Consider the following 6,217-nt stretch of genomic DNA (forward strand, 5'->3'; position numbering starts at 1 on the left):
GATTATGTTTGTCAACTGGTCTGTATTTGGGTGTGATTAAATTATGATTAGGGCTTTGACTGGGCCATGTCAGTAGGATGTTGCATCCCCACCCACCAAGAGGGCAGGGATTCACAGATGAAACTATATGGCAGAGCAGAGGAGACATTGGAGTTTTGATGTTGGAGTTTTGAGCTGGAGCCTGGGAATTACGCATACAGAGGAGCAGAGCAGCTGAGCCTGGAGAGAATCAAGCCCCAGGGAGAGAGACAAAGCCAGTTGCCTGTAAGTCTACAGGTGACCTTGTAGAAAGAGGCAAAGCCTAGAGTCTCACAGTCTACAGCTGACCTTATGGAGAGAACAGAGCAGCTGAGTTTGGAGAGAAATGAACCCCAGGAAGAGAGGAACCCAGGAAGCCTGAACTCTGGCAGATATCGGCAGCCATCTTGCTCCAACATGTGGCAATAGACTTTTTTTTTTAAAGATTTATTTTTAATTTATTTCTCTCCCCTTCTCCACACCCCCTCCCTCGGCCCCCGGTGTCTGCTTTCTGTTTCCATTTGTTATGTGTTCTTCTGTGACCTGTGACTGTTTTTATCCTTATCAGTGGCACTGGGAATCTGGGTTTCTTTTTGTTGCATCATCTTGTTGTGTTCAGCTCTCCATGTGTGCAGCACCATTCTTGGTCAGGCTGCACTTTCTTTCGTGCTGGGTGGCTCTCTTACGGGGCGCACTCCTTGCGCATGGGGCTCCCCTATGTGGGGACACCCCTGCGTGGCAGGGCACTCCTTGCGTGCATCAGCACTGCACATGGGCCAGCTCCACACGGGTCAAGGAGGCCCGGGGTTTGAACCTTGGATCTCCTATGTGGTAGGTGGATGCCCTATCCATTGGGTCAAGTCCACTTCCCTGGCAATAGACTTTGGTGAGGGAAATAACTTACGCTTTATGGCCTGGTATGGCCTATGTAAGTTTCTACCCCAAATAAATAAACCATTATGAAAACCAACCGATTTCTGGAATTTTGCATCAGCTCTCCTTTGGCTGACTAATACAGGTGGTATGGGTTATTTTTGTATTAGACAATGTAGATTTCAGTGCAAAGAATATCACTGAATAAAGGGATAAAGGGGGTCATTTTTTAATGGTAAAGAAGTCAGTCTACCTAGAAGGCATAACAGTATTAAGCATTTTTTTTATACCTAATAACAAAACTTCAAAGCAAAATCTGACAGAACTGGAAGGAGAATAGACAAATCCATAACTAGAATTGGAGATTTCAGAAATTGGTAGAACATGTAGACAAAACTCAGCACAATATACATTCTTTTCATGTGCATACAGAACATTTACCATGACAGACCATAAAACCAGTATCAATAAATTTAGAAGTATTCAAATCCTACAAAGTTGTTCTCTGACTGCAATTGAATTAAATTATAAATCAATTACAGAAAGATATCAGAAAAATTTTAATTTTGTGACTCTATAGAACACATTCCTAAGTAGCACATTGGTTAAAGAAGAAACCAAATATGGGTGGAGGAGTGGGGTAAGGGGGGTGGGGGGTAAATGGGGACCTCATATTTTTTTAATGTAACATTAAAAAAAATAAATAAAGAGGAAAAAAAAAGAAGAATTTGGAATGATGAACCCATGATTAAAAGTGAAATGGGAACTAAAAATAGCAACTTGAAAATATAATATGCATTTGCCTTAAAAAATATTATAAAAACAAGACAATTACAGGTTTTAAAACACACCCATTCATAAATGTCATGAAAAAGAAAGCATGTTTTGCATAACTCAGTCAAAAATGTTACATGATTAGAAAAAGAAAAATGAAAATATACCATTTTGGGGTAATGTTTGGTTGAATATTTTATGTGACTTGCAAATATATTGAAGGTTTCACTAGCTTGCTAGAAGAAACATATGTCTCCATACCTTTTCTAACAGCCAAGTAAAATATTGTATGCTACTCTTACTTTCTTCCTAAATTGAACTATATCAAAGCTCTTACTACTGTAACTTTCATCTACTAGGCCCTCTGTTAGGCTTTAATTAGAAACTTGTCTTGGAGTTAACTTTGTAGAGAGCATGTGTTTACCCAGCTAGTTTTGTTAACCCTGACTTGTTTTTGCTGTTGGAGATATTAATCACAATCAATTCCTCATGTAGTATTCAATATACTTATATGGGCTCTAAAATATGTACTTATTATTCTTTTCATTTATAAATATAGAATTCTTTAAAAAAAAAAAAAGAAGAAACCAAAAATGAAATTAGAATGTATTTTAAACAGAGGTTAAATAAAACAAAACATCTTGTAGGATACAGTTAAAGTAGTGTTTCAAGGGAAATTTTTAGCACTGAACATGTATATTAGAAAAAGAAGGAAGATCTCCAGTAGTATCCCTCATGTCCACCTTACAAAACTAGAAAGAGAAAAGCAAATTAAATCCAACATAAACCTAAGAAAGGAAATCACGTTTATGACTAGATTCCCATTTGTTTCTCTGACCTCCTTCCTTCCTCTCTAGTTTATCTTATCAGAAGGAGGATGAATGAGTTCTTTGTGATGAGCATCCTGAAAGATGCTCCTCAATTTGGAAGTGAGACAGTATTGAGGCACGGTTTGGGGAGGATTTATTTCCTGTGTTGGCCATTAAGGAGGTGTTCCCCAGTACTCATATTACTTTTCTCTGACTGACCATTAATTCATGAATGAATCAAAAATTTTCAGGACCAGAGTGACTGATTGCTGTACCCTTCATTCTGCAATATATTGATGGCAAACTACTGCTGATCTTTATCCTGTCGGTTTGTTGCTTGATCCCCTGAAATTTCCTTAGCTCAGGTGTTGATGTGCTTGGAATAAGAAATCTCCACTGGAAATTTAAAACTTAGCAATAACTAAGTTTTTGCTTACTGACTCATAGCAAATTTGCTATCCTGCCTTGATCTTATGTCACTGAAATGCTATTCATTTAAGCTAGCAGTTCTTCCCATTTTTCTTTTGCCCAACATTATATTTAGACTCCTTCAATTTAGGCAATGCTTAAGCTGCCTGCTCTCTACCAGCATTATTTTTCTTAATGCCTGATGCTTGTAATATAGTGACTCTGCTTGTGCCATAACTTGAACATTTAAACTTTGGGACCAGGGAGTTTTCCTTACAGTCTGTGAGCTCCAGGCATACCATACTCTTCCATCTGAGGCCACAGAATTTTCAGCCCCTCTGACTGGTGTGAGTTTCTCCTGACATCATTTGTTCATGAGAACCATCACGTAACTCTTTGGGGCCTGCATCACCAATCGCAAGACACAAGACACTAGCTACATGTACCCCCAGAAAAATATGTTCTTTAATTTAATCCATTCCAGTGAGTGTGGACCCATTGTAAGGAGGATCTTTTGGTGAGGCTACTTCAGTTAAGGTGTGACTCACCTCAATCCAAGTGGGTCTTAATCATCTGGAATTGTAAGAGAATGAATTTCACGCAGAAAAATGGAAGAAAGAAGCTGAAAGCAATGAAACCTGGAGAAGGGAGAGACCAGCAGACATTACCTTGTGTCTTGCCAGGTGGCAGAAGAGCCAATGATCACCAGCAGCCGGTATTTTGGAAGAAAGCATTGTCTTAATGCTGCCTTGGTTTGGACATTTTATCAGCCTCAAAACTATAAGCTAATTAATTCCCATTGTTCAAGCCATTTATGGTATTAGCTTTAGGGAGGCTAGAATACTATAACAGTGTGCAATAGTATCATTTGTAGTTTTCATTTGCATTCCTTTAATGACTAAATATGTGAAGCATATTTTCAAGTGCAATTTGGCTATTTGTACATTTTTCTGGAGAAATGTCTATTCACATCTTTTGCCCATTTTTAATTGTGTTGTTTTACTTTTTGAGATTGAGTTGAAAGATTTCTCTCTATATTCTAGATACTAAATGCATATTTGACTTTTGGTTTCCAAATATTTCCCCGCATTGTGTAGATTGGCATTTTACTTTCATGATGATGTCATTTGATACACGAAAGTATTTAATTTTGATGAAGTTCCATTTATGCTTTTTCTTTTGATACTCCTCCTTTTAGTGTAAATCCTAAGACCCCTTGGCCCAACACAACATCCTGAAAATGTCTTCCTGTTTTCTTCTATAGTTTTAAAGATTTCAAGATTTGGTTCTTATATTGAGATATTTGATTTATTTTGAGTTATTTTGAATTATTTGAGTTATATATGGTGTGAGAAGCTTAAAACCACTGAGACATACATTCTTTGCCAATAGTGAAGTATACAGAGTATTTTTGAAGAATTCATGGAACATTTGAGAAGATTTCTGTAGAGTCAAAACAAAGTAAAATGAGTATTTTAGCTGAGGTCTGCCTTTTGATAGCCATGATTAAAAACATATGAACTGTTTATCATCTAAATTTACCCCTGTATCTTTGAAATAGACTAATGAATAGTTTAGAACATAAAAATAATAAAAAATAATAAACACCCTCTCCAAACAAAATTTAAAAATACTTGGCTTCAGAGGAAGAAAATGAGCAACTATCTAGAACGCTTTCCCAAGATAGAGAACTCTCAAATTCACATATTTATGTACTAGATCTTCTTATTACCTTTCATCAAAAGAATTTCAACTTTAAAACCTCTCAAACACTGTTTAATTCACTTTAGCAATCTCTTTTAGAGATTACATACCCATTAAAATGTAAAGACCGTTGCAGAGCCCAGGACTTCCGTGGCGGGGCTAGAGGGGTGAGGGTTCAGCGCCCCGGGGCTGCGCATCCTGGAGAGGGGCCGGGAAGCGGTGGAGAGACAGGGTTGAGGCTGGGGGGCGGCGACGCAGGAGAGGATGAAGGCGCGGCGGGGAGATGGTTTGGCTGCCTTGGAGATTTGGAGATGTGATGCCACTGTGCGGACTCACACATGAGGCCTCCCAGCTTATTTTTCATATGTCTGGTTTGCTTTGTGTCATGGACAAGAACCCAGCAGTCACTCTTTTCACCAGTGCCTACTACAACAGCCACGCAATGCCGCGCCACCGGCACTGAAGAGTACATTGCCTTTCGGCTCACCTCGGCAATGCACCCATGCTGTCTGATCCCTTGGAATACTGCCCTCCCTGAGAGCCCAAGGGCTACAACGCCCGCTGGAAGGAAATCTATGGAAACAATGTTATGTGTGCTGCCTCCTGAGAACATTGAAGCCCGAGATGTGGCCAAAGACTACATGGAGACTACATGGAGACTACATGGAGAGGATGGCAGCATAGCCTAGTTGGTTGAAGATGAGCCATGGGATGAAATCCTGCTTGCTTACTCCTTGGTTGGTTTTGCCACCACCCATGACTTTTTGTACAGCTACCTGAGCCAGATGCAACAAGAGAGGTTTCTTGCAGTAATTGCCAATGCCTTGGGATATATGTATGAAACGTCATACCTGAGAGGTTGGGGGTTTCAGTATCTGCACAATTATCAGCTCGCCAACTGCATGACTCTGCTCACAGGAAGCATAGTTCTGATGAATAAAGGGTATCTTCAAGAGGCTTTTGTGGACAAAACCGGTTCTGAGCATCATGGAGAAATCTCTGGTCTTGCTAAGAGAGGTAACGGAGAGATCCCTCTCTGAAGGAATAGCGTATGGCAGCCACACCACTAGATCACTCTTCCAGTTTGTTTCTTATTCAGAGGCACTTTAACATCAACCACTTTGGCCATCTGTGGCTTAACCAATACTTTGCGTTTATGGATAGAACCATCCTGCCAGAGTTTCAAAACACTGTGTCTATTGCCCACCGAAATTACAACTTATTCTCATTTTGTTCCCATAACATTCTTTCCCAATCATTGTTAAATAACCTACTTATTTATTATGTATATACCAAACCCTCTTAGAATATAAGATCCTTTAGAGCCAGAAATATTTTATGTTTCTTAGTTGCTCTATTGTCAGTTAAAGGAATTATACCTGGCACAGAGCAGGGCATCCACAAGTACTTGTTGACTAACTGAATGAATGGACATTCTTGGCAACATCCCTCTTGTGACACCAGTAGTGGAGCTCTGTCATATAATGCTATATCAAGTATGTCAATGGTGATACACCAAGGTGCAGCTAAAAATGAATTTAGCATTATTTTAGACTCCTTGGCTGCTCGAGCAAATACCAGGCAATGGGTCATCTTGAACAATGGGACTTTGATGGCTTATGGTTTTTGGA

At 39.4% G+C, this 6,217-nt stretch overlaps 1 pseudogene; it reads left to right on the forward strand.

Moving 5' to 3' along the window:
• The first annotated feature begins 4,924 nt into the window (after window positions 1-4,924).
• LOC111761508 (dermatan-sulfate epimerase pseudogene) lies at window positions 4,925-5,892 on the forward strand (annotated as a pseudogene).
• The last annotated feature ends 325 nt before the right edge of the window (window positions 5,893-6,217 follow it).

Source organism: Dasypus novemcinctus, chromosome 5 (assembly GCF_030445035.2).
Source record: "Dasypus novemcinctus isolate mDasNov1 chromosome 5, mDasNov1.1.hap2, whole genome shotgun sequence".
Taxonomy (NCBI): Eukaryota; Metazoa; Chordata; class Mammalia; order Cingulata; family Dasypodidae; genus Dasypus; species Dasypus novemcinctus.